Source organism: Pinus tabuliformis, chromosome 7 (genome assembly GCF_031772625.1).
Source record: "Pinus tabuliformis cultivar Carrire ecotype Pingquan chromosome 7, CPIR1, whole genome shotgun sequence".
Lineage (NCBI taxonomy): Eukaryota > Viridiplantae > Streptophyta > Pinopsida > Pinales > Pinaceae > Pinus > Pinus tabuliformis.
Genome location: NC_142293.1, coordinates 114,372,166 through 114,399,857, shown reverse-complemented (window position 1 = coordinate 114,399,857; position 27,692 = coordinate 114,372,166). Strand labels below are relative to the sequence as shown.

Sequence of the window (27,692 nt, the reverse complement as noted above, 5' to 3'; positions counted from 1 at the left end):
TTTCGCTCGTCCGTTCTTCCGCTGGCTCCCCGCGGGGCGGGAGGCGCCGCCGAGTCGGGGAAGAGGGCGAGCCCCTGCGCCGAACCGTTTCGGATCGAGGGCCGTGGACGGGCCCCGTGGCTCGGCGGTGTCCCTTGAAGAGGGGGAGGGGGCGAGATCTTTGCGGGTGCGATCATACCAGCGTTAATGCACCGGATCCCATCAGAACTCCGCAGTTAAGCGCGCTTGGGCTAGAGTAGTACTGGGATGGGTGACCTCCCGGGAAGTCCTAGTGTTGCACCCTCCCCCCTCTTTTGTGCGTCGTTTTTGCGACGTGGGGCCACTTGTATATCGATTTATAATGGGATCCCGCGAGCGAAGAGATCGCTGGAGCATTAGGGGGGCAGGGGGAGCGCAGCCGAGGGAAACGGCGACTCGCTTTAAGACTGCTCCGAGGGAAATTCGAGAACAGGTTCTTTTCCCTGGTCGGAAGTCAGGGGCGGGATCACAGTGCAACGGAGGCGACGCATTTGCGGCAGTGGGCGATGAATCTAGGACCGTTCGCATCACCGCTGCGGATATGACACGAGGAGAGTGGGGTAAGAGGTGTAGATCATATGCACTTTTGTAGGAATTCGAATTCTGGAAGGACCGCGGATCGTTCACGGAGAGGCCGCGCGCGCTCCACGGAGCGTCGTCGGTGGTCGCGGAACTTACGCCTTTTCCTTCTCTCTCTTCTTTTCATTCTCGCTCGTCCGTTCTTCCGCTGGCTCCCCGCGGGGCGGGAGGCGCCGCCAAGTCGGGGAAGAGGGCGAGCCCCTGCGCCGAACCGTTTCGGATCGAGGGCCGTGGACGGGCCCCGTGGCTCGGCGGTGTCCCTTGAAGAGGGGGAGGGGGCGAGATCTTTGCGGGTGCGATCATACCAGCGTTAATGCACCGGATCCCATCAGAACTCCGCAGTTAAGCGCGCTTGGGCTAGAGTAGTACTGGGATGGGTGACCTCCCGGGAAGTCCTAGTGTTGCACCCTCCCCCCTCTTTTGCGCGGCGTTTTGCGACGTGGGGCTACTTGTATATCGATTTATAATGGGATCCCGCGACCGAAGAGATCGCTGGAGCATTAGGGGGGCAGGGGGAGCGTAGCTGAGGGAAACGGCGACTCGCTTTAAGACTGCTCCGAGGGAAATTCGAGAACGGGTTCTTTTCCCTGGTCGGAAGTCACGGGCGGGATCACAGCGCAACGGAGGCGACGCATTTGCGGCAGTGGGCGATGAATCTAGGACCGTTCGCATCACCGCTGCGGATATGACACGAGGAGAGTGGGGTAAGAGGTGTGGATCATATGCACTTTTGTAGGAATTCGAATTCTGGAAGGACCGCGGATCGTTCACGGAAAGGCCGCGCGCGCTCCACGGAGCGTCGTCGGTGGTCGCGGAACTTACGCCTTTTCCTTCTCTCTCTTCTTTTCATTCTCGCTCGTCCGTTCTTCCGCTGGCTCCCCGCGGGGCGGGAGGCGCCGCCAAGTCGGGGAAGAGGGCGAGCCCCTGCGCCGAACCGTTTCGGATCGAGGGCCCGTGGCTCGGCGGTGTCCCTTGAAGAGGGGGAGGGGGCGAGATCCTTGCGGGTGCGATCATACCAGCGTTAATGCACCGGATCCCATCAGAACTCCGCAGTTAAGCGCGCTTGGGCTAGAGTAGTACTGGGATGGGTGACCTCCCGGGAAGTCCTAGTGTTGCACCCTCCCCCCTTTTTTTGTGCGTCGTTTTGCGACGTGGGGCTACTTATATATCGATTTATAATGGGATCCCGCGAACGGAGAGATCGCTGGAGCATTAGGGGGGCAGGGGGAGCGTAGCCGAGGGAAACGGCGACTCGCTCTAAGACTGCTCCGAGGGAAATTCGAGAACAGGTTCTTTTCCCTGGTCGGAAGTCAGGGGCGGGATCACAGTGCAACGGAGGCGACGCATTTGCGGCAGTGGGCGATGAATCTAGGACCGTTCGCATCGCCGCTGCGGATATGATGGCACGAGGAGAGTGGGGTAAGAGGTGTAGATCATATGCACTTTTGTAGGAATTCGAATTCTGGAAGGACCGCGGATCGTTCACGGAAAGGCCGCGCGCGCTCCACGGAGCGTCGTCGGTGGTCGCGGAACTTACGCCTTTTCCTTCTCTCTCTTCTTTTCATTCTCGCTCGTCCGTTCTTCCGCTGGCTCCCCGCGGGGCGGGAGGCGCCGCCAAGTCGGGGAAGAGGGCGAGCCCCTGCGCCGAACCGTTTCGGATCGAGGGCCCGTGGCTCGGCGGTGTCCCTTGAAGAGGGGGAGGGGGCGAGATCCTTGCGGGTGCGATCATACCAGCGTTAATGCACCGGATCCCATCAGAACTCCGCAGTTAAGCGCGCTTGGGCTAGAGTAGTACTGGGATGGGTGACCTCCCGGGAAGTCCTAGTGTTGCACCCTCCCCCTCTTTTGCGCGTCGTTTTGCGACGTGGGGCTACTTATATATCGATTTATAATGGGATCCCGCGAACGAAGAGATCGCTGGAGCATTAGGGGGGCAGGGGGAGCGTAGCCGAGGGAAACGGCGACTCGCTCTAAGACTGCTCCGAGGGAAATTCGAGAACAGGTTCTTTTCCCTGGTCGGAAGTCAGGGGCGGGATCACAGTGCAACGGAGGCGACGCATTTGCGGCAGTGGGCGATGAATCTAGGACCGTTCGCATCACCGCTGCGGATATGATGACACGAGGAGAGTGGGGTAAGAGGTGTAGATCATATGCACTTTTGTAGGAATTCGAATTCTGGAAGGACCGCGGATCGTTCACGGAAAGGCCGCGCGCGCTCCACGGAGCGTCGTCGGTGGTCGCGGAACTTACGCCTTTTCCTTCTCTCTCTTCTTTCCATTCTCGCTCGTCCGTTCTTCCGCTGGCTCCCGGGGGGCGGGAGGCGCCGCCAAGTCGGGGAAGAGGGCGAGCCCCTGCGCCGAACCGTTTCGGATCGAGGGCCCGTGGCTCGGCGGTGTCCCTTGAAGAGGGGGAGGGGGCGAGATCCTTGCGGGTGCGATCATACCAGCGTTAATGCACCGGATCCCATCAGAACTCCGCAGTTAAGCGCGCTTGGGCTAGAGTAGTACTGGGATGGGTGACCTCCCGGGAAGTCCTAGTGTTGCACCCTCCCCCCCTTTTTCGTGCGTCGTTTTTGCGACGTGGGGCTACGTATATATCGATTTACAATGGGATCCCGCGAACGAAGAGATCGCTGGAGCATTAGGGGGGGGGGGGGGGGGGAGCGTAGCCGAGGGAAACGGCGACTCGCTCTAAGACTGCTCCGAGGGAAATTCGAGAACAGGTTCTTTTCCCTGGTCGGAAGTCAGGGGCGGGATCACAGTGCAACGGAGGCGACGCATTTGCGGCAGTGGGCGATGAATCTAGGACCGTTCGCATCGCCGCTGCGGATATGACACGAGGAGAGTGGGGTAAGAGGTGTAGATCATATGCACTTCTGTAGGGATTCGAATTCTGGAAGGACCGCGGATCGTTCACGGAAAGGCCGCGCGCGCTCCACGGAGCGTCGTCGGTGGTCGCGGAACTTACGCCTTTTCCTTCTCTCTCTTCTTTTCATTTTCGCTCGTCCGTTCTTCCGCTGGCTCCCCGCGGGGCGGGAGGCGCCGCCGAGTCGGGGAAGAGGGCGAGCCCCTGCGCCGAACCGTTTCGGATCGAGGGCCCGTGGCTCGGCGGTGTCCCTTGAAGAGGGGGAGGGGGCGAGATCTTTGCGGGTGCGATCATACCAGCGTTAATGCACCGGATCCCATCAGAACTCCGCAGTTAAGCGCGCTTGGGCTAGAGTAGTACTGGGATGGGTGACCTCCCGGGAAGTCCTAGTGTTGCACCCTCCCCCCTCTTTTTGCGCGGCGTTTTGCGACGTGGGGGCTACTTGTATATCGATCTATAATGGGATCCCGCGAACGAAGAGGTCGCTGGAGCATTAGGGGGGCAGGGGGGAGCGTAGCTGAGGGAAACGGCGACTCGCTTTAAGACTGCTCCGAGGGAAATTCGAGAACGGGGTCTTTTCCCTGGTCGGAAGTCAGGGGCGGGATCACAGTGCAACGGCGGCGACGCATTTGCGGCAGTGGGCGACGAATCTAGGACCGTTCGCATCGCCGCTGCGGATATGGCACGAGGAGAGTGGGGTAAGAGGTGTAGATCACATGCACTTCCGTAGGAATTCGAATCCTGGAAGAACCGCGGAAAGGCCGCGCGCGCTCCACGGAGCGTCGTCGGTGGTCGCGGAACTTACGCCTTTTCCTTCTCTCTCTTCTTTACATTTTCGCTCGTCCGTTCTTCCGCTGGCTCCCCGCGGGGCGGGAGGCGCCGCCGAGTCGGGGAAGAGGGCGAGCCCCTGCGCCGAACCGTTTCGGATCGAGGGCCGTGGACGGGCCCCGTGGCTCGGCGGTGTCCCTTGAAGAGGGGGAGGGGGCGAGATCTTTGCGGGTGCGATCATACCAGCGTTAATGCACCGGATCCCATCAGAACTCCGCAGTTAAGCGCGCTTGGGCTAGAGTAGTACTGGGATGGGTGACCTCCCGGGAAGTCCTAGTGTTGCACCCTCCCCCCTCTTTTGTGCGTCGTTTTTGCGACGTGGGGCCACTTATATATCGATTTATAATGGGATTCGCGAGCGAAGAGATCGCTGGAGCATTAGGGGGGCAGGGGGAGCGCAGCCGAGGGAAACGACGACTCGCTTTAAGACTGCTCCGAGGGAAATTCGAGAACAGGTTCTTTTCCCTGGTCGGAAGTCAGGGGCGGGATCACAGTGCAACGGAGGCGACGCATTTGCGGCAGTGGGCGATGAATCTAGGACCGTTCGCATCACCGCTGCGGATATGACACGAGGAGAGTGGGGTAAGAGGTGTGGATCATATGCACTTCCGTAGGAATTCGAATTCTGGAAGGACCGCGGATCGTTCACGGAAAGGCCGCGCGCGCTCCACGGAGCGTCGTCGGTGGTCGCGGAACTTACGCCTTTTCCTTCTCTCTCTTCTTTTCATTCTCGCTCGTCCGTTCTTCCGCTGGCTCCCCGCGGGGCGGGAGGCGCCCCGAGTCGGGGAAGAGGGCGAGCCCCTGCGCCGAACCGTTTCGGATCGAGGGCCGTGGACGGGCCCCGTGGCTCGGCGGTGTCCCTTGAAGAGGGGGAGGGGGCGAGATCTTTGCGGGTGCGATCATACCAGCGTTAATGCACCGGATCCCATCAGAACTCCGCAGTTAAGCGCGCTTGGGCTAGAGTAGTACTGGGATGGGTGACCTCCCGGGAAGTCCTAGTGTTGCACCCTCCCCCCTCTTTCGTGCGTCGTTTTGCGACGTGGGGCTACGTATATATCGATTTATAATGGGATCCCGCGAACGAAGAGATCGCTGGAGCATTAGGGGGGCAGGGGGAGCGTAGCCGAGGGAAACGGCGACTCGCTCTAAGACTGCTCCGAGGGAAATTCGAGAACAGGTTCTTTTCCCTGGTCGGAAGTCAGGGGCGGGATCACAGTGCAACGGAGGCGACGCATTTGCGGCAGTGGGCGATGAATCTAGGACCGTTCGCATCGCCGCTGCGGATATGACACGAGGAGAGTGGGGTAAGAGGTGTGGATCATATGCACTTCTGTAGGAATTCGAATTCTGGAAGGACCGCGGATCGTTCACGGAAAGGCCGCGCGCGCTCCACGGAGCGTCGTCGGTGGTCGCGGAACTTACGCCTTTTCCTTCTCTCTCTTCTTTTCATTCTCGCTCGTCCGTTCTTCCGCTGGCTCCCCGCGGGGCGGGAGGCGCCGCCGAGTCGGGGAAGAGGGCGAGCCCCTGCGCCGAACCGTTTCGGATCGAGGGCCGTGGACGGGCCCCGTGGCTCGGCGGTGTCCCTTGAAGAGGGGGAGGGGGCGAGATCTTTGCGGGTGCGATCATACCAGCGTTAATGCACCGGATCCCATCAGAACTCCGCAGTTAAGCGCGCTTGGGCTAGAGTAGTACTGGGATGGGTGACCTCCCGGGAAGTCCTAGTGTTGCACCCTCCCCCCTCTTTTTGTGCGTCGTTTTGCGACGTGGGGCTACTTGTATATCGATTTATAATGGGATCCCGCGAACGAAGAGATCGCTGGAGCATTAGGGGGGCAGGGGGAGCGTAGCCGAGGGAAACGGCGACTCGCTTTAAGACTGCTCCGAGGGAAATTCGAGAACAGGTTCTTTTCCCTGGTCGGAAGTCAGGGGCGGGATCACAGTGCAACGGAGGCGACGCATTTGCGGCAGTGGGCGATGAATCTAGGACCGTTCGCATCGCCGCTGCGGATATGACACGAGGAGAGTGGGGTAAGAGGTGTGGATCATATGCACTTCCGTAGGAATTCGAATTCTGGAAGGACCGCGGATCGTTCACGGAAAGGCCGCGCGCGCTCCACGGAGCGTCGTCGGTGGTCGCGGAACTTACGCCTTTTCCTTCTCTCTCTTCTTTTCATTCTCGCTCGTCCGTTCTTCCGCTGGCTCCCCGCGGGGCGGGAGGCGCCGCCGAGTCGGGGAAGAGGGCGAGCCCCTGCGCCGAACCGTTTCGGATCGAGGGCCGTGGACGGGCCCCGTGGCTCGGCGGTGTCCCTTGAAGAGGGGGAGGGGGCGAGATCTTTGCGGGTGCGATCATACCAGCGTTAATGCACCGGATCCCATCAGAACTCCGCAGTTAAGCGCGCTTGGGCTAGAGTAGTACTGGGATGGGTGACCTCCCGGGAAGTCCTAGTGTTGCACCCTCCCCCCTTTTTTGTGCGTCGTTTTTGCGACGTGGGGCTACTTATATATCGATTTATAATGGGATCCCGCGAACGAAGAGATCGCTGGAGCATTAGGGGGGCAGGGGGAGCGTAGCCGAGGGAAACGACGACTCGCTTTAAGACTGCTCCGAGGGAAATTCGAGAACAGGTTCTTTTCCCTGGTCGGAAGTCAGGGGCGGGATCACAGTGCAACGGAGGCGACGCATTTGCGGCAGTGGGCGATGAATCTAGGACCGTTCGCATCGCCGCTGCGGATATGACACGAGGAGAGTGGGGTAAGAGGTGTAGATCATATGCACTTCCGTAGGAATTCGAATCCTGGAAGAACCGCGGATCGTTCGCGGAAAGGCCGCGCGCGCTCCACGGAGCGTCGTCGGTGGTCGCGGAACTTACGCCTTTTCCTTCTCTCTCTTCTTTACATTTTCGCTCGTCCGTTCTTCCGCTGGCTCCCCGCGGGGCGGGAGGCGCCGCCGAGTCGGGGAAGAGGGCGAGCCCCTGCGCCGAACCGTTTCGGATCGAGGGCCCGTGGCTCGGCGGTGTCCCTTGAAGAGGGGGAGGGGGCGAGATCCTTGCGGGTGCGATCATACCAGCGTCAATGCACCGGATCCCATCAGAACTCCGCAGTTAAGCGCGCCTGGGCTAGAGTAGTACTGGGATGGGTGAGGAAGTCCTAGTGTTGCACCCTCCCCCCCTTTTTCGTGCGTCGTTTTTGCGACGTGGGGCTACGTATATATCGATTTATAATGGGATCCCGCGAACGAAGAGGTCGCTGGAGCATTAGGGGGGCAGGGGGAGCGTAGCCGAGGGAAACGACGACTCGCTCTAAGACTGCTCCGAGGGAAATTCGAGAACAGGTTCTTTTCCCTGGTCGGAAGTCAGGGGCGGGATCACAGTGCAACGGAGGCGACGCATTTGCGGCAGTGGGCGATGAATCTAGGACCGTTCGCATCGCCGCTGCGGATATGACACGAGGAGAGTGGGGTAAGAGGTGTAGATCATATGCACTTCTGTAGGAATTCGAATTCTGGAAGGACCGCGGATCGTTCACGGAAAGGCCGCGCGCGCTCCACGGAGCGTCGTCGGTGGTCGCGGAACTTACGCCTTTTCCTTCTCTCTCTTCTTTTCATTCTCGCTCGTCCGTTCTCTCGCTGGCTCCCCGCGGGGCGGGAGGCGCCGCCAAGTCGGGGAAGAGGGCGAGCCCCTGCGCCGAACCGTTTCGGATCGAGGGCCCGTGGCTCGGCGGTGTCCCTTGAAGAGGGGGAGGGGGCGAGATCTTTGCGGGTGCGATCATACCAGCGTTAATGCACCGGATCCCATCAGAACTCCGCAGTTAAGCGCGCTTGGGCTAGAGTAGTACTGGGATGGGTGACCTCCCGGGAAGTCCTAGTGTTGCACCCTCCCCCCCTTTGTGCGTCGTTTTTGCGACGTGGGGCTACTTATATATCGATTTATAATGGGATCCCGCGAGCGAAGAGATCGCTGGAGCATTAGGGAGGGGAGCGTAGCTGAGGGAAACGGCGACTCGCTTTAAGACTGCTCCGAGGGAAATTCGAGAACAGGTTCTTTTCCCTGGTCGGAAGTCGGGGGCGGGATCACAGTGCAACGGAGGCGACGCATTTGCGGCAGTGGGCGATGAATCTAGGACCGTTCGCATCACCGCTGCGGATATGACACGAGGAGAGTGGGGTAAGAGGTGTGGATCATATGCACTTCCGTAGGAATTCGAATTCTGGAAGGACCGCGGATCGTTCACGGAAAGGCCGCGCGCGCTCCACGGAGCGTCGTCGGTGGTCGCGGAACTTACGCCTTTTCCTTCTCTCTCTTCTTTTCATTCTCGCTCGTCCGTTCTTCCGCTGGCTCCCGCGGGGCGGGAGGCGCCGCCAAGTCGGGGAAGAGGGCGAGCCCCTGCGCCGAACCGTTTCGGATCGAGGGCCCGTGGCTCGGCGGTGTCCCTTGAAGAGGGGGAGGGGGCGAGATCTTTGCGGGTGCGATCATACCAGCGTTAATGCACCGGATCCCATCAGAACTCCGCAGTTAAGCGCGCTTGGGCTAGAGTAGTACTGGGATGGGTGACCTCCCGGGAAGTCCTAGTGTTGCACCCTCCCCCTCTTTTGCGCGTCGTTTTGCGACGTGGGGCTACTTATATATCGATTTATAATGGGATCCCGCGAACGAAGAGATCGCTGGAGCATTAGGGGGGCAGGGGGAGCGTAGCCGAGGGAAACGACGACTCGCTTTAAGACTGCTCCGAGGGAAATTCGAGAACAGGTTCTTTTCCCTGGTCGGAAGTCAGGGGCGGGATCACAGTGCAACGGAGGCGACGCATTTGCGGCAGTGGGCGATGAATCTAGGACCGTTCGCATCGCCGCTGCGGATATGACACGAGGAGAGTGGGGTAAGAGGTGTGGATCATATGCACTTCCGTAGGAATTCGAATTCTGGAAGGACCGCGGATCGTTCACGGAAAGGCCGCGCGCGCTCCACGGAGCGTCGTCGGTGGTCGCGGAACTTACGCCTTTTCCTTCTCTCTCTTCTTTTCATTCTCGCTCGTCCGTTCTTCCGCTGGCTCCCGCGGGGCGGGCGGGAGGCGCCGCCGAGTCGGGGAAGAGGGCGAGCCCCTGCGCCGAACCGTTTCGGATCGAGGGCCGTGGACGGGCCCCGTGGCTCGGCGGTGTCCCTTGAAGAGGGGGAGGGGGCGAGATCTTTGCGGGTGCGATCATACCAGCGTTAATGCACCGGATCCCATCAGAACTCCGCAGTTAAGCGCGCTTGGGCTAGAGTAGTACTGGGATGGGTGACCTCCCGGGAAGTCCTAGTGTTGCACCCTCCCCCTCTTTTGTGCGTCGTTTTTGCGACGTGGGGCTACTTGTATATCGATTTATAATGGGATCCCGCGAGCGAAGAGATCGCTGGAGCATTAGGGGGGCAGGGGGAGCGTAGCCGAGGGAAACGGCGACTCGCTTTAAGACTGCTCCGAGGGAAATTCGAGAACGGGGCCTTTTCCCTGGTCGGAAGTCGGGGGCGGGATCACAGTGCAACGGCGGCGACGCATTTGCGGCAGTGGGCGATGAATCTAGGACCGTTCGCATCGCCGCTGCGGATATGACACGAGGAGAGTGGGGTAAGAGGTGTGGATCATATGCACTTCCGTAGGAATTCGAATTCTGGAAGAACCGCGGATCGTTCGCGGAAAGGCGCGCGCGCTCCACGGAGCGTCGCGGTGGTTGCGGAACTTACGCCTTTTCCTTCTCTCTCTTCTTTTCATTTTCGCTCGTCCGTTCTTCCGCTGGTCCCGCGGGGCGGGAGGCGCCGCCGAGTCGGGGAAGAGGGCGAGCCCCTGCGCCGAACCGTTTCGGATCGAGGGCCGTGGACGGGCCCCGTGGCTCGGCGGTGTCCCTTGAAGAGGGGGAGGGGGCGAGATCTTTGCGGGTGCGATCATACCAGCGTTAATGCACCGGATCCCATCAGAACTCCGCAGTTAAGCGCGCTTGGGCTAGAGTAGTACTGGGATGGGTGACCTCCCGGGAAGTCCTAGTGTTGCACCCTCCCCCCTCTTTTTGCGCGGCGTTTTGCGACGTGGGGCTACTTGTATATCGATTTATAATGGGATCCCGCGAACGAAGAGGTCGCTGGAGCATTAGGGGGGCAGGGGGAGCGTAGTGAGGGAAACGGCGACTCGCTTTAAGACTGCTCGAGGGAAATTCGAGAACAGGTCTTTTCCCTGGTCGGAAGTCAGGGGGGCGGGATCACAGTGCAACGGAGGCGACGCATTTGCGGCAGTGGGCGATGAATCTAGGACCGTTCGCATCGCCGCTGCGGATATGACACGAGGAGAGTGGGGTAAGAGGTGTAGATCATATGCACTTCCGTAGGAATTCGAATTCTGGAAGAACCGCGGAAAGGCCGCGCGCGCTCCACGGAGCGTCGTCGGTGGTCGCGGAACTTACGCCTTTTCCTTCTCTCTCTTCTTTTCATTTTCGCTCGTTCGTTCTTCCGCTGGCTCCCGGGGGGCGGGGGGCGCCGCCGAGTCGGGGAAGAGGGCGAGCCCCTGCGCCGAACCGTTTCGGATCGAGGGCCCGTGGCTCGGCGGTGTCCCTTGAAGAGGGGGAGGGGGCGAGATCCTTGCGGGTGCGATCATACCAGCGTTAATGCACCGGATCCCATCAGAACTCCGCAGTTAAGCGCGCTTGGGCTAGAGTAGTACTGGGATGGGTGACCTCCCGGGAAGTCCTAGTGTTGCACCCTCCCCCCCTTTTTCGTGCGTCGTTTTTGCGACGTGGGGCTACGTATATATCGATTTACAATGGGATCCCGCGAACGAAGAGATCGCTGGAGCATTAGGGGGGGCAGGGGGAGCGTAGCCGAGGGAAACGGCGACTCGCTCTAAGACTGCTCCGAGGGAAATTCGAGAACAGGTTCTTTTCCCTGGTCGGAAGTCAGGGGCGGGATCGAAGTGCAACGGAGGCGACGCATTTGCGGCAGTGGGCGATGAATCTAGGACCGTTCGCATCACCGCTGCGGATATGATGACACGAGGAGAGTGGGGTAAGAGGTGTAGATCATATGCACTTTTGTAGGGATTCGAATTCTGGAAGGACCGCGGAAAGGCCGCGCGCGCTCCACGGAGCGTCGTCGGTGGTCGCGGAACTTACGCCTTTTCCTTCTCTCTCTTCTTTACATTTTCGCTCGTCCGTTCTTCCGCTGGCTCCCCGCGGGGCGGGAGGCGCCGCCGAGTCGGGGAAGAGGGCGAGCCCCTGCGCCGAACCGTTTCGGATCGAGGGCCGTGGACGGGCCCCGTGGCTCGGCGGTGTCCCTTGAAGAGGGGGAGGGGGCGAGATCTTTGCGGGTGCGATCATACCAGCGTTAATGCACCGGATCCCATCAGAACTCCGCAGTTAAGCGCGCTTGGGCTAGAGTAGCACTGGGATGGGTGACCTCCCGGGAAGTCCTAGTGTTGCACCCTCCCCCTCTTTTGCGCGGCGTTTTGCGACGTGGGGCTACTTGTATATCGATTTATAATGGAATCTCGCGAACGAAGAGATCGCTCGAGCATTAAGGAGGGGGGCCTAACTGAGGGAAACGACGACTCGCTTAAGACTGCTCCAAGGGAAATTCGAGAACGGGGTCATTTCCCTGGTCGGAAGTCAGGGCAGGATCACAGTGCAAGCGGAACGCATTTGCGGCATGGGGGTCTAGGTTTCGCATCACGCTGGTAGACGAGGGAGTAAGGGTGGATCATGCACGTAGGAATTCGAATTCTGGAAGAACGGCGGATCGTTCGCCAGCGCGTGGGCGATGAATCTAGGACCGTTCGCATCGCCGCTGCGGATATGACACGAGGAGAGTGGGGTAAGAGGTTTGGATCATATGCACTTCCGTAGGAATTCGAATTCTGGAAGAACCGCAGATCGTTCGCGGAAAGGCCGCCGCGCTCCACGGAGCGTCGTCGGTGGTCGCGGAACTTACGCCTTTTCCTTCTCTCTCTTCTTTTCATTTTCGCTCGTCGGTTCTTCCGCTGGCTCCCCGCGGGGCGGGAGGCGCCGCCAAGTCGGGGAAGAGGGCGAGCCCCTGCGCCGAACCGTTTCGGATCGAGGGCCCGTGGCTCGGCGGTGTCCCTTGAAGAGGGGGAGGGGGCGAGATCCTTGCGGGTGCGATCATACCAGCGTTAATGCACCGGATCCCATCAGAACTCCGCAGTTAAGCGCGCTTGGGCTAGAGTAGTACTGGGATGGGTGACCTCCCGGGAAGTCCTAGTGTTGCACCCTCCCCCTCTTTTGCGCGTCGTTTTTGCGACGTGGGGCTACTTATATATCGATTTATAATGGGATCCCGCGAACGAAGAGATCGCTGGAGCATTAGGGGGGCAGGGGGAGCGTAGCCGAGGGAAACGACGACTCGCTTTAAGACTGCTCCGAGGGAAATTCGAGAACAGGTTCTTTTCCCTGGTCGGAAGTCAGGGGCAGGATCACAGTGCAACGGAGGCGACGCATTTGCGGCAGTGGGCGATGAATCTAGGACCGTTCGCATCGCCGCTGCGGATATGATGACACGAGGAGAGTGGGGTAAGAGGTGTAGATCATATGCACTTCTGTAGGAATTCGAATTCTGGAAGGACCGCGGATCGTTCACGGAAAGGCCGCGCGTGCTCCACGGAGCGTCGTCGGTGGTCGCGGAACTTACGCCTTTTCCTTCTCTCTCTTCTTTTCATTCTCGCTCGTCCGTTCTTCCGCTGGCTCCCCGCGGGGCGGGAGGCGCCGCCAAGTCGGGGAAGAGGGCGAGCCCCTGCGCCGAACCGTTTCGGATCGAGGGCCGTGGACGGGCCCCGTGGCTCGGCGGTGTCCTTGAAGAGGGGGAGGGGGCGAGATCCTTGCGGGTGCGATCATACCAGCGTTAATGCACCGGATCCCATCAGAACTCCGCAGTTAAGCGCGCTTGGGCTAGAGTAGTACTGGGATGGGTGACCTCCCGGGAAGTCCTAGTGTTGCACCCTCCCCCCTCTTTTTGTGCGTCGTTTTGCGACGTGGGGCTACTTGTATATCGATTTATAATGGGATCCCGCGAACGAAGAGATCGCTGGAGCATTAGGGGGGCAGGGGGAGCGTAGCCGAGGGAAACGGCGACTCGCTCTAAGACTGCTCCGAGGGAAATTCGAGAACAGGTTCTTTTCCCTGGTCGGAAGTCAGGGGCGGGATCACAGTGCAACGGAGGCGACGCATTTGCGGCAGTGGGCGATGAATCTAGGACCGTTCGCATCGCCGCTGCGGATATGACACGAGGAGAGTGGGGTAAGAGGTGTAGATCATATGCACTTTTGTAGGAATTCGAATTCTGGAAGGACCGCGGATCGTTCACGGAAAGGCCGCGCGCGCTCCACGGAGCGTCGTCGGTGGTCGCGGAACTTACGCCTTTTCCTTCTCTCTCTTCTTTACATTTTCGCTCGTCCGTTCTTCCGCTGGCTCCCCGCGGGGCGGGAGGCGCCGCCGAGTCGGGGAAGAGGGCGAGCCCCTGCGCCGAACCGTTTCGGATCGAGGGCCGTGGACGGGCCCCGTGGCTCGGCGGTGTCCCTTGAAGAGGGGGAGGGGGCGAGATCTTTGCGGGTGCGATCATACCAGCGTTAATGCACCGGATCCCATCAGAACTCCGCAGTTAAGCGCGCTTGGGCTAGAGTAGTACTGGGATGGGTGACCTCCCGGGAAGTCCTAGTGTTGCACCCTCCCCCCCCTTTTGCGCGGCGTTTTGCGACGTGGGGCTACTTGTATATCGATTTATAATGGGATCCCGCGAACGAAGAGATCGCTGGAGCATTAGGGGGGGGGCAGGGGAGCGTAGTTGAGGGAAACGGCGACTCGCTTTAAGACTGCTCCGAGGGAAATTCGAGAACGGGGTCTTTTCCCTGGTCGGAAGTCAGGGCGGGATCACAGTGCAACGGCGGCGACGCATTTGCGGCAGTGGGCGATGAATCTAGGACCGTTCGCATCGCCGTTGCGGATATGACACGAGGAGAGTGGGGTAAGAGGTGTGGATCATATGCACTTCCGTAGGAATTCGAATTCTGGAAGGACCGCGGATCGTTCACGGAAAGGCCGCGCGCGCTCCACGGAGCGTCGTCGGTGGTCGCGGAACTTACGCCTTTTCCTTCTCTCTCTTCTTTCCATTCTCGCTCGTCCGTTCTTCCGCCGGCTCCCCGCGGGGCGGGGGGCGCCGCCAAGTCGGGGAAGAGGGCGAGCCCCTGCGCCGAACCGTTTCGGATCGAGGGCCCGTGGCTCGGCGGTGTCCCTTGAAGAGGGGGAGGGGGCGAGATCCTTGCGGGTGCGATCATACCAGCGTTAATGCACCGGATCCCATCAGAACTCCGCAGTTAAGCGCGCTTGGGCTAGAGTAGTACTGGGATGGGTGACCTCCCGGGAAGTCCTAGTGTTGCACCCTCCCCCCCTTTTTCGTGCGTCGTTTTTGCGACGTGGGGCTACGTGTATATCGATTTATAATGGGATCCCGCGAGCGAAGAGATCGCTGGAGCATTAGGGGGGCAGGGGGAGCGCAGCCGAGGGAAACGACGACTCGCTTTAAGACTGCTCCGAGGGAAATTCGAGAACAGGTTCTTTTCCCTGGTCGGAAGTCAGGGGCGGGATCACAGTGCAACGGAGGCGACGCATTTGCGGCAGTGGGCGATGAATCTAGGACCGTTCGCATCACCGCTGCGGATATGACACGAGGAGAGTGGGGTAAGAGGTGTGGATCATATGCACTTCCCGTAGGAATTCGAATTCTGGAAGAACCGCGGATCGTTCGCGGAAAGGCCGCGCGCGCTCCACGGAGCGTCGCCGGTGGTCGCGGAACTTACGCCTTTTCCTTCTCTCTCTTCTTTACATTTTCGCTCGTCCGTTCTTCCGCTGGCTCCCCGCGGGGCGGGAGGCGCCGCCGAGTCGGGGAAGAGGGCGAGCCCCTGCGCCGAACCGTTTCGGATCGAGGGCCGTGGACGGGCCCCGTGGCTCGGCGGTGTCCCTTGAAGAGGGGGAGGGGGCGAGATCTTTGCGGGTGCGATCATACCAGCGTTAATGCACCGGATCCCATCAGAACTCCGCAGTTAAGCGCGCTTGGGCTAGAGTAGTACTGGGATGGGTGACCTCCCGGGAAGTCCTAGTGTTGCACCCTCCCCCTCTTTTGCGCGGCGTTTTGCGACGTGGGGCTACTTGTATATCGATTTATAATGGGAGCCCGCAAGCGAAGAGATCGCTGGAGCATTAGGGGGGCAGGGGGAGCGTAGCTGAGGGAAACGGCGACTCGCTTTAAGACTGCTCCGAGGGAAATTCGAGAACGGGGCTTTTCCCTGGTCGGAAGTCGGGGGCGGGATCACAGTGCAACGGCGGCGACGCATTTGCGGCAGTGGGCGATGAATCTAGGACCGTTCGCATCGCCGCTGCGGATATGACACGAGGAGAGTGGGGTAAGAGGTGTGGATCATATGCACTTCCGTAGGAATTCGAATTCTGGAAGAACGCGGATCGTTCGCGGAAAGGCCGCGCGCGCTCCACGGAGCGTCGCGGTGGTCGCGGAACTTACGCCTTTTCCTTCTCTCTCTTCTTTTCATTCTCGCTCGTCCGTTCTTCCGCTGGCTCCCCGCGGGGCGGGAGGCGCCGCCAAGTCGGGGAAGAGGGCGAGCCCCTGCGCCGAACCGTTTCGGATCGAGGGCCGTGGACGGGCCCCGTGGCTCGGCGGTGTCCCTTGAAGAGGGGGAGGGGGCGAGATCTTTGCGGGTGCGATCATACCAGCGTTAATGCACCGGATCCCATCAGAACTCCGCAGTTAAGCGCGCTTGGGCTAGAGTAGTACTGGGATGGGTGACCTCCCGGAAGTCCTAGTGTTGCACCCTCCCCCCTCTTTTTGCGCGGCGTTTTGCGACGTGGGGGCTACTTGTATATCGATCTATAATGGGATCCCGCGAACGAAGAGGTCGCTGGAGCATTAGGGGGGCAGGGGGGAGCGTAGCTGAGGGAAACGGCGACTCGCTTTAAGACTGCTCCGAGGGAAATTCGAGAACGGGGTCTTTTCCCTGGTCGGAAGTCAGGGGCGGGATCACAGTGCAACGGCGGCGACGCATTTGCGGCAGTGGGCGACGAATCTAGGACCGTTCGCATCGCCGCTGCGGATATGGCACGAGGAGAGTGGGGTAAGAGGTGTAGATCATATGCACTTTTGTAGGAATTCGAATTCTGGAAGAACCGCGGATCGTTCGCGGAAAGGCCGCGCGCGCTCCACGGAGCGTCGTCGGTGGTCGCGGAACTTACGCCTTTTCCTTCTCTCTCTTCTTTTCATTTTTCGCTCGTCCGTTCTTCCGCTGGCTCCCCGCGGGGCGGGAGGCGCCGCCGAGTTGGGGAAGAGGGCGAGCCCTGCGCCGAACCGTTTCGGATCGAGGGCCGTGGACGGGCCCCGTGGCTCGGCGGTGTCCCTTGAAGAGGGGGAGGGGGCGAGATCCTTGCGGGTGCGATCATACCAGCGTTAATGCACCGGATCCCATCAGAACTCCGCAGTTAAGCGCGCTTGGGCTAGAGTAGTACTGGGATGGGTGACCTCCCGGGAAGTCCTAGTGTTGCACCCTCCCCCCTCTTTTGTGCGTCGTTTTTGCGACGTGGGGCTACTTATATATCGATTTATAATGGGATCCCGCAAACGAAGAGATCGCTGGAGCATTAGGGGGGCAGGGGGGAGCGTAGCCGAGGGAAACGACGACTCGCTTTAAGACTGCTCCGAGGGAAATTCGAGAACAGGTTCTTTTCCCTGGTCGGAAGTCAGGGGCGGGATCACAGTGCAACGGAGGCGACGCATTTGCGGCAGTGGGCGATGAATCTAGGACCGTTCGCATCACCGCTGCGGATATGACACGAGGAGAGTGGGGTAAGAGGTGTAGATCATATGCACTTTTGTAGGAATTCGAATTCTGGAAGGACCGCGGATCGTTCACGGAGAGGCCGCGCGCGCTCCACGGAGCGTCGTCGGTGGTCGCGGAACTTACGCCTTTTCCTTCTCTCTCTTCTTTTCATTCTCGCTCGTCCGTTCTTCCGCTGGCTCCCCGCGGGGCGGGAGGCGCCGCCAAGTCGGGGAAGAGGGCGAGCCCCTGCGCCGAACCGTTTCGGATCGAGGGCCCGTGGCTCGGCGGTGTCCCTTGAAGAGGGGGAGGGGGCGAGATCCTTGCGGGTGCGATCATACCAGCGTTAATGCACCGGATCCCATCAGAACTCCGCAGTTAAGCGCGCTTGGGCTAGAGTAGTACTGGGATGGGTGACCTCCCGGGAAGTCCTAGTGTTGCACCCTCCCCCCTCTTTTGTGCGTCGTTTTTGCGACGTGGGGCCACTTGTATATCGATTTATAATGGGATCCCGCGAGCGAAGAGATCGCTGGAGCATTAGGGGGGCAGGGGGAGCGCAGCCGAGGGAAACGGCGACTCGCTTTAAGACTGCTCCGAGGGAAATTCGAGAACGGGGGTCTTTTCCCTGGTCGGAAGTCAGGGGCGGGATCACAGTGCAACGGCGGCGACGCATTTGCGGCAGTGGGCGATGAATCTAGGACCGTTCGCATCGCCGCTGCGGATATGACACGAGGAGAGTGGGGTAAGAGGTGTGGATCATATGCACTTCCGTAGGAATTCGAATTCTGGAAGAACCGGGATCGTTCGGAAAGGCCGCGCGCGCTCCACGGAGCGTCGCGGTGGTCGCAGAACTTACGCCTTTTCCTTCTCTCTCTTCTTTTCATTTTCGCTCGTCCGTTCTTCCGCTGGCTCCCCGCGGGGCGGGAGGCGCCGCCGAGTCGGGGAAGAGGGCGAGCCCCTGCGCCGAACCGTTTCGGATCGAGGGCCGTGGACGGGCCCCGTGGCTCGGGGTGTCCCTTGAAGAGGGGAGGGGGCGAGATCTTTGCGGGTGCGATCATACCAGCGTTAATGCACCGGATCCCATCAGAACTCCGCAGTTAAGCGCGCTTGGGCTAGAGTAGTACTGGGATGGGTGACCTCCCGGGAAGTCCTAGTGTTGCACCCTCCCCCCTCTTTTGCGCGGCGTTTTGCGACGTGGGGCTACTTGTATATCGATTTAATGGGATCCCGCGACGAAGAGATCGCTGGAGCATTAGTGGGGCATAGGGGGGAGCGTAGCCGAGGGAAAAGCGACTCGCTTTAAGACTGCTCCGAGGGAAATTCGAGAACGGGGCCTTTTCCCTGGTCGGAAGTCGGGGGCGGGATCACAGTGCAACGGCGGCGACGCATTTGCGGCAGTGGGCGATGAATCTAGGACCGTTCGCATCGCCGCTGCGGATATGACACGAGGAGAGTGGGGTAAGAGGTGTGGATCATATGCACTTCCGTAGGAATTCGAATTCTGGAAGAACCGCGGATCGTTCGCGGAAAGGCCGCGCGCGCTCCACGGAGCGTCGTCGGTGGTCGCGGAACTTACGCTTTTCCTTCTCTCTCTTCTTTTCATTTTCGCTCGTCCGTTCTTCCGCTGGCTCCCGGGGGGCGGGAGGCGCCGCCGAGTCGGGGAAGAGGGCGAGCCCCTGCGCCGAACCGTTTCGGATCGAGGGCCGTGGACGGGCCCCGTGGCTCGGCGGTTGTCCTTGAAGAGGGGGAGGGGGCGAGATCCTTGCGGGTGCGATCATACCAGCGTTAATGCACCGGATCCCATCAGAACTCCGCAGTTAAGCGCGCTTGGGCTAGAGTAGCACTGGGATGGGTGACCTCCCGGGAAGTCCTAGTGTTGCACCCTCCCCCCCTTTTTCGTGCGTCGTTTTTGCGACGTGGGGCTACGTATATATCGATTTATAATGGGATCCGCGAACGAAGAGATCGCTGGAGCATTAGGGGGGCAGGGGGGAGCGTAGCTGAGGGAAACGACGACTCGCTTTAAGACTGCTCCGAGGGAAATTCGAGAACGGGGTCTTTTCCCTGGTCGGAAGTCAGGGGCGGGATCACAGTGCAACGGAGGCGACGCATTTGCGGCAGTGGGCGATGAATCTAGGACCGTTCGCATCGCCGCTGCGGATATGATGACACGAGGAGAGTGGGGTAAGAGGTGTAGATCATATGCACTTCTGTAGGAATTCGAATTCTGGAAGGACCGCGGATCGTTCACGGAAAGGCCGCGCGCGCTCCACGGAGCGTCGTCGGTGGTCGCGGAACTTACGCCTTTTCCTTCTCTCTCTTCTTTTCATTCTCGCTCGTCCGTTCTTCCGCTGGCTCCCCGCGGGGCGGGAGGCGCCGCGCGAGTCGGGAAGAGGGCGAGCCCCTGCGCCGAACCGTTTCGGATCGAGGGCCGTGGACGGGCCCGTGGCTCGGCGGTGTCCCTTGAAGAGGGGGAGGGGGCGAGATCCTTGCGGGTGCGATCATACCAGCGTTAATGCACCGGATCCCATCAGAACTCCGCAGTTAAGCGCGCTTGGGCTAGAGTAGTACTGGGATGGGTGACCTCCCGGGAAGTCCTAGTGTTGCACCCTCCCCCTCTTTTGCGCGTCGTTTTTGCGACGTGGGGCTACTTATATATCGATTTATAATGGGATCCCGCGAACGAAGAGATCGCTGGAGCATTAGGGGGGCAGGGGGAGCGTAGCCGAGGGAAACGACGACTCGCTTTAAGACTGCTCCGAGGGAAATTCGAGAACGGGTTCTTTTCCCTGGTCGGAAGTCAGGGGCAGGATCACAGTGCAACGGCGGCGACGCATTTGCGGCAGTGGGCGATGAATCTAGGACCGTTCGCATCGCCGCTGCGGATATGACACGAGGAGAGTGGGGTAAGAGGTGTGTAGATCATATGCACTTCCGTAGGAATTCGAATTCTGGAAGAACCGCGGATCGTTCGCGGAAAGGCCGCGCGCTCCACGGAGCGTCGTCGGTGGTCGCGGAACTTACGCCTTTTCCTTCTCTCTCTTCTTTTCATTTTCGCTCGTCCGTTCTTCCGCTGGCTCCCGCGGGGCGGGAGGCGCCGCCGAGTCGGGGAAGAGGGCGAGCCCCTGCGCCGAACCGTTTCGGATCGAGGGCCGTGGACGGGCCCCGTGGCTCGGCGGTTGTCCCTTGAAGAGGGGGAGGGGGCGAGATCTTTGCGGGTGCGATCATACCAACGTTAATGCACCGGATCCCATCAGAACTCCGCAGTTAAGCGCGCTTGGGCTAGAGTAGTACTGGGATGGGTGACCTCCCGGGAAGTCCTAGTGTTGCACCCTCCCCCTCTTTTGTGCGTCGTTTTTGCGACGTGGGGCTACTTATATATCGATTTATAATGGGATCCCGCGAACGAAGAGATCGCTGGAGCATTAGGGGGGCAGGGGGAGCGTAGCCGAGGGAAACGACGACTCGCTTTAAGACTGCTCCGAGGGAAATTCGAGAACAGGTTCTTTTCCCTGGTCGGAAGTCAGGGGCGGGATCACAGTGCAACGGAGGCGACGCATTTGCGGCAGTGGGCGATGAATCTAGGACCGTTCGCATCACCGCTGCGGATATGACACGAGGAGAGTGGGGTAAGAGGTGTAGATCATATGCACTTTTGTAGGAATTCGAATTCTGGAAGGACCGCGGATCGTTCACGGAAAGGCCGCGCGCGCTCCACGGAGCGTCGTCGGTGGTCGCGGAACTTACGCCTTTTCCTTCTCTCTCTTCTTTTCATTCTCGCTCGTCCGTTCTTCGCTGGCTCCCCGCGGGGCGGGAGCGCCGCCAAGTCGGGGAAGAGGGCGAGCCCCTGCGCCGAACCGTTTCGGATCGAGGGCCCGTGGCTCGGCGGTGTCCCTTGAAGAGGGGGAGGGGGCGAGATCCTTGCGGGTGCGATCATACCAGCGTTAATGCACCGGATCCCATCAGAACTCCGCAGTTAAGCGCGCTTGGGCTAGAGTAGTACTGGGATGGGTGACCTCCCGGGAAGTCCTAGTGTTGCACCCTCCCCCCTTTTGTGCGTCGTTTTGCGACGTGGGGCTACTTATATATCGATTTATAATGGGATCCCGCGAACGGAGAGATCGCTGGAGCATTAGGGGGGCAGGGGGAGCGTAGCCGAGGGAAACGGCGACTCGCTCTAAGACTGCTCCGAGGGAAATTCGAGAACAGGTTCTTTTCCCTGGTCGGAAGTCAGGGGGGCGGGATCACAGTGCAACGGAGGCGACGCATTTGCGGCAGTGGGCGATGAATCTAGGACCGTTCGCATCACCGCTGCGGATATGATGGCACGAGGAGAGTGGGGTAAGAGGTGTAGATCATATGCACTTCCGTAGGAATTCGAATTCTGGAAGAACCGCGGATCGTTCGCGGAAAGGCAAGGCGCGCGCGCTCCACGGAGCGTCGTCGGTGGTCGCGGGACTTACGCCTTTTCCTTCCCTCTCTTCTTTTCATTCTCGCTCGTCCGTTCTTCCGCTGGCTCCCCGCGGGGCGGGAGGCGCCGCCAAGTCGGGGGAAGAGGGCGAGCCCCTGCGCCGAACCGTTTCGGATCGAGGGCCCGTGGCTCGGCGGTGTCCGTTGAAGAGGGGGAGGGGGCGAGATCCTTGCGGGTGCGATCATACCAGCGTTAATGCACCGGATCCCATCAGAACTCCGCAGTTAAGCGCGCTTGGGCTAGAGTAGTACTGGGATGGGTGACCTCCCGGGAAGTCCTAGTGTTGCACCCTCCCCCCTCTTTTGTGCGTCGTTTTTGCGACGTGGGGCCACTTGTATATATCGATTTATGATGGGATCCCGCGAGCGAAGAGATCGCTGGAGCATTAGGGGGGCAGGGGGAGCGCAGCCGAGGGAAACGGCGACTCGCTTGAAGACTGCTCCGAGGGAAATTCGAGAACAGGTTCTTTTCCCTGGTCGGAAGTCGGGGGGGCGGGATCACAGTGCAACGGCGGCGACGCATTTGCAGCAGTGGGCGATGAATCTAGGACCGTTCGCATCGCCGCTGCGGATATGACACGAGGAGAGTGGGGTAAGAGGTGTGGATCATATGCACTTCCGTAGGAATTCGAATTCTGGAAGAACCGCGGATCGTTCGCGGAAAGGCCGCGCGCTCCACGGAGCGTCGCCGGTGGTCGCGGAACTTACGCCTTTTCCTTCTCTCTCTTCTTTTCATTTTCGCTCGTCCGTTCTTCCTTGGCTCCCCGCGGGGCGGGAGGCGCCGCCGAGTCGGGGAAGAGGGCGAGCCCCTGCGCCGAACCGTTTCGGATCGAGGGCCGTGGACGGGCCCCGTGGCTCGGGGGTGTCCCTTGAAGAGGGGGAGGGGGCGAGATCTTTGCGGGTGCGATCATACCAGCGTTAATGCACCGGATCCCATCAGAACTCCGCAGTTAAGCGCGCTTGGGCTAGAGTAGTACTGGGATGGGTGACCTCCCGGGAAGTCCTAGTGTTGCACCCTCCCCCCTCTTTTGCGCGGCGTTTTGCGACGTGGGGCTACTTGTATATCGATTTATAATGGGAGCCCGCAAGCGAAGAGATCGCTGGAGCATTAGGGGGGCAGGGGGAGCGTAGCTGAGGGAAACGACGACTCGCTTTAAGACTGCTCCGAGGGAAATTCGAGAACGGGGTCTTTTCCCTGGTCGGAAGTCGGGGGCGGGATCACAGTGCAACGGCGGCGACGCATTTGCGGCAGTGGGCGATGAATCTAGGACCGTTCGCATCGCCGCTGCGGATAGACACGAGGAGAGTGGGTAAGAGGTGTGGATCATATGCACTTCCGTAGGAATTCGAATTCTGGAAGAACCGCAGATCGTTCGTGGAAAGGCCGCACGCGCTCCACGAGCGTCGTCGGTGGCCGCGGAACTTACGCCTTTTCCTTCTCTCCTTCTTTTCATTTTCGCTCGTCGGTTCTTTCCGCTGGCTCCCCGGGGGCGGGAGGCGCCGCCGAGTTGGGGAAGAGGGCGAGCCCCTGCGCCGAACCGTTTTGGATCGAGGGCCGTGGACGGGCCCCGTGGCTCGGCGGTGTCCCTTGAAGAGGGGGAGGGGCGAGTTCTTTGCGGGTGCGATCATACCAGCGTTAATGCACCGGATCCCATCAAACTCCGCAGTTAAGCGCGCTTGGCTAGAGTAGCACTGGGATGGGTGACCTCCCGGGAAGTCCTAGTGTTGGCACCCTCCCCCCTCTTTTGCGCGGCGTTTTGCGATGTGGGGCTACTTGTATATCGATTTATAATGGGATCCCGCGAACGAAGAGATCGCTGGAGCATTAGGGGGGCAGGGGGAGCGTAGCTGAGGGAAACGACGACTCGCTTTAAGACTGCTCCGAGGGAAATTCGAGAACGGGGTCTTTTTCCCTGGTCGAAGTCAGGGGCGGGATCACAGTGCAACGGCGGCGACGCATTTGCGGCAGTGGGCGATGAATCTAGACCGTTCGCATCACCGCTGCGGATAGGACACGAGGAGAGTGGGGTAAGAGGTGTAGATCATATGCACTTCCGTAGGAATTCGAATTCTGGAAGAACCGCGGATCGTTCGCGGAAAGGCCGCGCGTGCTCCACGGAGCGTCGTCGGTGGTCGCGGAACTTACGCCTTTTCCTTCTCTCTCTTCTTTTCATTTTCGCTCGTCCGTTCTTCCGATGGCCCCCGCGGGGCGGGAGGCGCCGCCGAGTCGGGGAAGAGGGCGAGCCCCTGCGCCGAACCGTTTCGGATCGAGGGCCGTGGACGGCCCCGTGGCTCGGCGGTGTCCCTTGAAGAGGGGGAGGGGCGAGATCATTGCGGGTGCGATCATACCAGCGTTAATGCACCGGATCCCATCAGAACTCCGCAGTTAAGCGCGCTTGGGCTAGAGTAGTACTGGGATGGGTGACCTCCCGGGAAGTCCTAGTGTTGCACCCTCCCCCCTCTTTTGTGCGTCGTTTTTGCGGCGTGGGGCTACTTGTATATTGATTTATAATGGAACCCCGCGAACGAAGAGATCGCTGGAGCATTAAGGGGGCAGGGGGAGCGTAGCTGAGGGAAACGACGACTCGCTTTAAGACTGCTCCGAGGGAAATTCGAGAACGGTGTCTTTTCCCTGGTCAGAAGTCAGGGGCGGGATCACAGTGCAACGAAGGCGACGCATTTGCAGCAGTGGGCGATGAATCTAGGACCGTTCGCATCACCGCTGCGGATATGACACGAGGAGAGTGGGGTAAGAGGTGTAGATCATATGCACTTTTGTAGGAATTCGAATTCTGGAAGGACCGCGGATCGTTCGCGAAAGGCGCGCGGCTCCACGGAGCGTCGTCGGTGGTCGCGGAACTTATGCCTTTTCCTTCTCTCTCTTCTTTTCATTTTCGCTCGTCCGTTCTTCCGATGGCTCCCCCCGCGGCGGGAGGCGCCGCCGAGTCGGGGAAGAGGGCGAGCCCCTCGCCGAACCGTTTCGGATCGAGGGCCGTGACGGGCCCCGTGGCTCGGCGGTGTCCCTTGAGGAGGGGAGTGGGCAAGATCTTTGCGGTGCGATCATACAGCGTTAATGCACCGGATCCCATCAGAACTCCGCAGTTAAGCGCGCTTGGGCTAGAGTAGTACTGGGATGGGTGACCTCCCGGGAAGTCCTAGTGTTGCACCCTACCCCCCTTTTTGCGCGGCGTTTTGCGACGTGGTGCTACTTGTATATCGATTTATAATGGGAGCCCGCGAGCGAAGAGATCGCTGGAGCATTAAGGAGGGGGGCCTAACTGAGGGAAACGGCGACTCGCTTTAAGACTGCTCCGGGAAAATTCGAGAACGGGGTCTTTTTCCCTGGTCGGAAGTCAGGGCGGGATCACAACACAACGGCGGCGACGCATTTGCAGCAGTGGGCGATGAATCTAGACCGTTCGCATCGTCGTTGCGGATATGACACGAGGAGAGTGGGGTAAGAGGTGTGGATCATATGCACTTCCGTAGGAATTCGAATTCTGAAGAACCGCGGATCGTTCGCGGAAAGGCTGCGCGCGCTCCACGGAGCGTCGTCGGTGGTCGCGGAACTTACGCCTTTTCCTTCTCTCTCTTCTTTTCATTTTCGCTCGTCGTTCTTCCGCTGGCTCCCCGCGGGGCGGGAGGCGCCGCCGAGTCGGGGAAGAGGCGAGCCCCTGCGCCGAACCGTTTCGGATCGAGGCCGTGGACGGCCCCGTGCTCGGCGTGTTCCTGAGGAAGGGGAGGGGGTGAGATCTTTGCGGGTGCGATCATACCAGCGTTAATGCACCGGATCCCATCAGAACTCCGCAGTTAAGCGCGCTTGGGCTAGAGTAGCACTGGGATGGGTGACCTCCCGGAAGTCCTAGTGTTGCACCCTCCCCCCCCTTTTTGCGCGACGTTTTGGACGTGGGGCTACTTGTATATCGATTTATAATGGGAGCCCGCGAGCGAAGAGATCGCTGGAGCATTAGGGGGCAGGCGGAGCGTAGTTGAGGGAAACGACGACTCGCTTTAAGACTGCTCCGAGGGAAATTCGAGAACGGGTCTTTTCCCTGGTCGGAAGTCGGGGGCGGGATCACAGCGCAACGGCGGCGACGCATTTGCAGCAGTGGGCCGATGAATCTAGGACCGTTCGCATCGCCGCTGCGGATATGACATAGGAGAGTGGGGTAAGAGGTGTGGATCATATGCACTTCCGTAGAATTCGAATTCTAGAAGAACCCAGATCGTTCGCGGAAAGGCCGCGCGCGCTCCACGGAGCGTCGCCGGTGGTCGCGGAACTTACTCCTTTTCCTTCTCTCTCTTCTTTTCATTTTCGATCGTCCGTTCTTCCGTTGGCACCCCCCCGCGGGGCGGGAGGCGCCGCCGAGTCGGGGAAGAGGGCGAGCCCCTGCGCCGAACCGTTTCGGATGAAGAGCCGTGGACGGGCCCCGTGGCTCGGGGGTGTCCGTTGAAGAGGGGGAGGGGGCGAGATCTTTGCGGGTGCGATCATACCAGCGTTAATGCACCGGATCCCATCAGAACTCCGCAGTTAAGCGCGCTTGGGCTAGAGTAGTACTGGGATGGGTGACCTCCCGGGAAGTCCTAGTGTTGCAACCCTCCCCCCTCTTTTGCGCAGCGTTTTGCGACGTGGGGCTACTTGTATATCAATTTATAATGGGACCCGCAAGTGAGACATCGCTGGAGCATTAGGGGGGCAGGGAGCTTAGCCGAGGGAAACGTCGACTCGCTTTAAGACTGCTCCGAGGGAAATTCGAGAATGGGCCTTTCCCTGGTCAGAAGTCGGGGCAGGATCACAGTGCAATGGCGGTGACGCATTTGCGGCAGTGGGCGATGAATCTAGGACCGTTTGCATCGTCGCTGCGGATATGACACGAGGAGAGTGGGGTAAGAGGTGTGGATCATATGCACTTCCGTAGGAATTCGAATTCTGGAAGAAGCCGCGGATCGTTCGCGGAAAGGCCGCGCGCGCTGCACGGAGCGTCGCCGGTGGTTGCGGAACTTACGCCTTTTCCTTCTCTCTCTTCTTTTCATTTTCGCTCGTCCGTTCTTCCGCTGGCTCCCGCGGGGCGGGAGGCACCGCCGAGTCGGGGAAGAGGGCGATCCCCTGCGCAGAACCGTTTCGGATCGAGGGCCGTGGACGGGCCCCGTGGCTCGGCGTGTTCCTTGAAGAGGGGGAGGGGGCGAGATCTTTGCTGGTGCGATCATACCATCGTTAATGCACCGGATCCCATCAGAACTCCGCAGTTAAGCGCGCTTGGGCTAGAGTAGAACTGGATGGGTGACCTCCCCGGAAGTCCTAGTGTTGCACCCCACCCCCTCCTTTGCGCGGAGTTTTGCGACGTGGGGCTACTTGTATATCGATTTATAATGGGATCCCGCGACCGAAGAGATCGCTGGAGCATTAGGGCGGCAGGGGGAGCGTAGCCGAGGGAAACGGCGACTCGCTTTAAGAGTGCTCCGAGGGAAATTCGAGAACGGGGCCTTTTTCCTGGTCGGAAGTCGGGGCGGGATCACAATGCAACGCCGGCGACGCATTTTGCAAGCAGTGGGCGATGAATCTAGGACCGTTCGCATCGCCGCTGCGGATATGACACGAGGAGAGTGGGGTAAGAGGTTTGGATCATATGCACTTCCGTAGGAATTCGAATTCTGGAAGAACCGCAGATCGTTCGTGGAAAGGCCGGCACGCGCTCCCACGGAGCGTCGTCGGTGGCCGCGGAACTTACGCCTTTTCCTTCTCTCTCTTCTTTTCATTTTCGCTCGTCGTTCTTTCCGCTGGCTCCCCGGGGGCGGAGGCGCCGCCGAGTTGGGGAAGAGGCGAGCCCCTGCGCCGAACCGTTTCGGATCGAGGGCCGTGGACGGGCCCCGTGGCTCGCGGTGTCCCTTGAAGAGGGGGAGTGGGCGAGATCTTTGCGGGTGCGATCATACCAGCGTTAATGACACCGGATCCCATCAGAACTCCGCAGTTAAGCGCGCTTGGGATAGAGTAGCACTGGGATGGGTGACCTCCCGGGAGTCCTAGTGTGGCACCCTCCCCCCCCTTTTGCGCGGCGTTTTGCGATGTGGGGCTACTTGTATATCGATTTATA

At 60.2% G+C, this 27,692-nt stretch overlaps 34 non-coding genes and 5 pseudogenes across 34 annotated transcripts; all 39 read left to right on the top strand.

The window, feature by feature from the left end:
* The first annotated feature begins 164 nt into the window (after positions 1 to 164).
* On the top strand, positions 165 to 283 carry LOC149245638 (5S ribosomal RNA). Its single transcript, XR_016267872.1, has one exon. It is a non-coding gene; the product is annotated as a 5S ribosomal RNA (ribosomal RNA).
* A 605-nt stretch (positions 284 to 888) lies between these two features.
* LOC149245637 (5S ribosomal RNA) lies at positions 889 to 1,007 on the top strand. Its single transcript, XR_016267871.1, has one exon. It is a non-coding gene; the product is annotated as a 5S ribosomal RNA (ribosomal RNA).
* A 592-nt stretch (positions 1,008 to 1,599) lies between these two features.
* On the top strand, positions 1,600 to 1,718 carry LOC149245636 (5S ribosomal RNA). The gene has a single exon (XR_016267870.1). It is a non-coding gene; the product is annotated as a 5S ribosomal RNA (ribosomal RNA).
* A 596-nt stretch (positions 1,719 to 2,314) lies between these two features.
* Positions 2,315 to 2,433, top strand: LOC149245635 (5S ribosomal RNA). Its single transcript, XR_016267869.1, has one exon. It is a non-coding gene; the product is annotated as a 5S ribosomal RNA (ribosomal RNA).
* Positions 2,434 to 3,026: 593 nt separating this feature from the next.
* On the top strand, positions 3,027 to 3,145 carry LOC149245634 (5S ribosomal RNA). The gene has a single exon (XR_016267868.1). It is a non-coding gene; the product is annotated as a 5S ribosomal RNA (ribosomal RNA).
* Positions 3,146 to 3,744: 599 nt separating this feature from the next.
* Positions 3,745 to 3,863, top strand: LOC149245633 (5S ribosomal RNA). Its single transcript, XR_016267867.1, has one exon. It is a non-coding gene; the product is annotated as a 5S ribosomal RNA (ribosomal RNA).
* Positions 3,864 to 4,459: 596 nt separating this feature from the next.
* Positions 4,460 to 4,578, top strand: LOC149245632 (5S ribosomal RNA). The gene has a single exon (XR_016267865.1). It is a non-coding gene; the product is annotated as a 5S ribosomal RNA (ribosomal RNA).
* Positions 4,579 to 5,181: 603 nt separating this feature from the next.
* Positions 5,182 to 5,300, top strand: LOC149245631 (5S ribosomal RNA). Its single transcript, XR_016267864.1, has one exon. It is a non-coding gene; the product is annotated as a 5S ribosomal RNA (ribosomal RNA).
* Positions 5,301 to 5,904: 604 nt separating this feature from the next.
* Positions 5,905 to 6,023, top strand: LOC149245630 (5S ribosomal RNA). Its single transcript, XR_016267863.1, has one exon. It is a non-coding gene; the product is annotated as a 5S ribosomal RNA (ribosomal RNA).
* A 605-nt stretch (positions 6,024 to 6,628) lies between these two features.
* Positions 6,629 to 6,747, top strand: LOC149245629 (5S ribosomal RNA). The gene has a single exon (XR_016267862.1). It is a non-coding gene; the product is annotated as a 5S ribosomal RNA (ribosomal RNA).
* Positions 6,748 to 7,340: 593 nt separating this feature from the next.
* Positions 7,341 to 7,452, top strand: LOC149245628 (5S ribosomal RNA; annotated as a pseudogene).
* A 594-nt stretch (positions 7,453 to 8,046) lies between these two features.
* On the top strand, positions 8,047 to 8,165 carry LOC149245627 (5S ribosomal RNA). The gene has a single exon (XR_016267861.1). It is a non-coding gene; the product is annotated as a 5S ribosomal RNA (ribosomal RNA).
* A 585-nt stretch (positions 8,166 to 8,750) lies between these two features.
* On the top strand, positions 8,751 to 8,869 carry LOC149245626 (5S ribosomal RNA). The gene has a single exon (XR_016267860.1). It is a non-coding gene; the product is annotated as a 5S ribosomal RNA (ribosomal RNA).
* Positions 8,870 to 9,475: 606 nt separating this feature from the next.
* Positions 9,476 to 9,594, top strand: LOC149245625 (5S ribosomal RNA). The gene has a single exon (XR_016267859.1). It is a non-coding gene; the product is annotated as a 5S ribosomal RNA (ribosomal RNA).
* Positions 9,595 to 10,194: 600 nt separating this feature from the next.
* Positions 10,195 to 10,313, top strand: LOC149245624 (5S ribosomal RNA). Its single transcript, XR_016267858.1, has one exon. It is a non-coding gene; the product is annotated as a 5S ribosomal RNA (ribosomal RNA).
* A 580-nt stretch (positions 10,314 to 10,893) lies between these two features.
* LOC149245623 (5S ribosomal RNA) lies at positions 10,894 to 11,012 on the top strand. Its single transcript, XR_016267857.1, has one exon. It is a non-coding gene; the product is annotated as a 5S ribosomal RNA (ribosomal RNA).
* Positions 11,013 to 11,611: 599 nt separating this feature from the next.
* On the top strand, positions 11,612 to 11,730 carry LOC149245622 (5S ribosomal RNA). Its single transcript, XR_016267463.1, has one exon. It is a non-coding gene; the product is annotated as a 5S ribosomal RNA (ribosomal RNA).
* A 683-nt stretch (positions 11,731 to 12,413) lies between these two features.
* Positions 12,414 to 12,532, top strand: LOC149245621 (5S ribosomal RNA). The gene has a single exon (XR_016267856.1). It is a non-coding gene; the product is annotated as a 5S ribosomal RNA (ribosomal RNA).
* A 606-nt stretch (positions 12,533 to 13,138) lies between these two features.
* LOC149245620 (5S ribosomal RNA) lies at positions 13,139 to 13,257 on the top strand. Its single transcript, XR_016267854.1, has one exon. It is a non-coding gene; the product is annotated as a 5S ribosomal RNA (ribosomal RNA).
* A 605-nt stretch (positions 13,258 to 13,862) lies between these two features.
* On the top strand, positions 13,863 to 13,981 carry LOC149245619 (5S ribosomal RNA). Its single transcript, XR_016267853.1, has one exon. It is a non-coding gene; the product is annotated as a 5S ribosomal RNA (ribosomal RNA).
* Positions 13,982 to 14,574: 593 nt separating this feature from the next.
* On the top strand, positions 14,575 to 14,693 carry LOC149245618 (5S ribosomal RNA). The gene has a single exon (XR_016267852.1). It is a non-coding gene; the product is annotated as a 5S ribosomal RNA (ribosomal RNA).
* Positions 14,694 to 15,300: 607 nt separating this feature from the next.
* Positions 15,301 to 15,419, top strand: LOC149245617 (5S ribosomal RNA). Its single transcript, XR_016267851.1, has one exon. It is a non-coding gene; the product is annotated as a 5S ribosomal RNA (ribosomal RNA).
* A 600-nt stretch (positions 15,420 to 16,019) lies between these two features.
* Positions 16,020 to 16,137, top strand: LOC149245616 (5S ribosomal RNA). The gene has a single exon (XR_016267434.1). It is a non-coding gene; the product is annotated as a 5S ribosomal RNA (ribosomal RNA).
* Positions 16,138 to 16,744: 607 nt separating this feature from the next.
* Positions 16,745 to 16,863, top strand: LOC149245615 (5S ribosomal RNA). Its single transcript, XR_016267850.1, has one exon. It is a non-coding gene; the product is annotated as a 5S ribosomal RNA (ribosomal RNA).
* Positions 16,864 to 17,457: 594 nt separating this feature from the next.
* LOC149245614 (5S ribosomal RNA) lies at positions 17,458 to 17,576 on the top strand. Its single transcript, XR_016267849.1, has one exon. It is a non-coding gene; the product is annotated as a 5S ribosomal RNA (ribosomal RNA).
* Positions 17,577 to 18,176: 600 nt separating this feature from the next.
* On the top strand, positions 18,177 to 18,295 carry LOC149245613 (5S ribosomal RNA). The gene has a single exon (XR_016267848.1). It is a non-coding gene; the product is annotated as a 5S ribosomal RNA (ribosomal RNA).
* Positions 18,296 to 18,896: 601 nt separating this feature from the next.
* Positions 18,897 to 19,015, top strand: LOC149245612 (5S ribosomal RNA). Its single transcript, XR_016267462.1, has one exon. It is a non-coding gene; the product is annotated as a 5S ribosomal RNA (ribosomal RNA).
* Positions 19,016 to 19,623: 608 nt separating this feature from the next.
* LOC149245611 (5S ribosomal RNA) lies at positions 19,624 to 19,742 on the top strand. The gene has a single exon (XR_016267847.1). It is a non-coding gene; the product is annotated as a 5S ribosomal RNA (ribosomal RNA).
* A 604-nt stretch (positions 19,743 to 20,346) lies between these two features.
* LOC149245610 (5S ribosomal RNA) lies at positions 20,347 to 20,465 on the top strand. Its single transcript, XR_016267429.1, has one exon. It is a non-coding gene; the product is annotated as a 5S ribosomal RNA (ribosomal RNA).
* Positions 20,466 to 21,055: 590 nt separating this feature from the next.
* On the top strand, positions 21,056 to 21,174 carry LOC149245609 (5S ribosomal RNA). Its single transcript, XR_016267846.1, has one exon. It is a non-coding gene; the product is annotated as a 5S ribosomal RNA (ribosomal RNA).
* A 600-nt stretch (positions 21,175 to 21,774) lies between these two features.
* On the top strand, positions 21,775 to 21,893 carry LOC149245608 (5S ribosomal RNA). Its single transcript, XR_016267845.1, has one exon. It is a non-coding gene; the product is annotated as a 5S ribosomal RNA (ribosomal RNA).
* A 606-nt stretch (positions 21,894 to 22,499) lies between these two features.
* On the top strand, positions 22,500 to 22,618 carry LOC149245607 (5S ribosomal RNA). The gene has a single exon (XR_016267843.1). It is a non-coding gene; the product is annotated as a 5S ribosomal RNA (ribosomal RNA).
* A 599-nt stretch (positions 22,619 to 23,217) lies between these two features.
* Positions 23,218 to 23,335, top strand: LOC149245606 (5S ribosomal RNA; annotated as a pseudogene).
* A 600-nt stretch (positions 23,336 to 23,935) lies between these two features.
* LOC149245605 (5S ribosomal RNA) lies at positions 23,936 to 24,054 on the top strand. The gene has a single exon (XR_016267842.1). It is a non-coding gene; the product is annotated as a 5S ribosomal RNA (ribosomal RNA).
* Positions 24,055 to 24,652: 598 nt separating this feature from the next.
* Positions 24,653 to 24,770, top strand: LOC149245604 (5S ribosomal RNA; annotated as a pseudogene).
* A 589-nt stretch (positions 24,771 to 25,359) lies between these two features.
* Positions 25,360 to 25,477, top strand: LOC149245603 (5S ribosomal RNA). Its single transcript, XR_016267449.1, has one exon. It is a non-coding gene; the product is annotated as a 5S ribosomal RNA (ribosomal RNA).
* A 603-nt stretch (positions 25,478 to 26,080) lies between these two features.
* LOC149245602 (5S ribosomal RNA) lies at positions 26,081 to 26,199 on the top strand. Its single transcript, XR_016267417.1, has one exon. It is a non-coding gene; the product is annotated as a 5S ribosomal RNA (ribosomal RNA).
* Positions 26,200 to 26,796: 597 nt separating this feature from the next.
* Positions 26,797 to 26,914, top strand: LOC149245601 (5S ribosomal RNA; annotated as a pseudogene).
* Positions 26,915 to 27,517: 603 nt separating this feature from the next.
* Positions 27,518 to 27,636, top strand: LOC149245600 (5S ribosomal RNA; annotated as a pseudogene).
* The last annotated feature ends 56 nt before the right edge of the window (positions 27,637 to 27,692 follow it).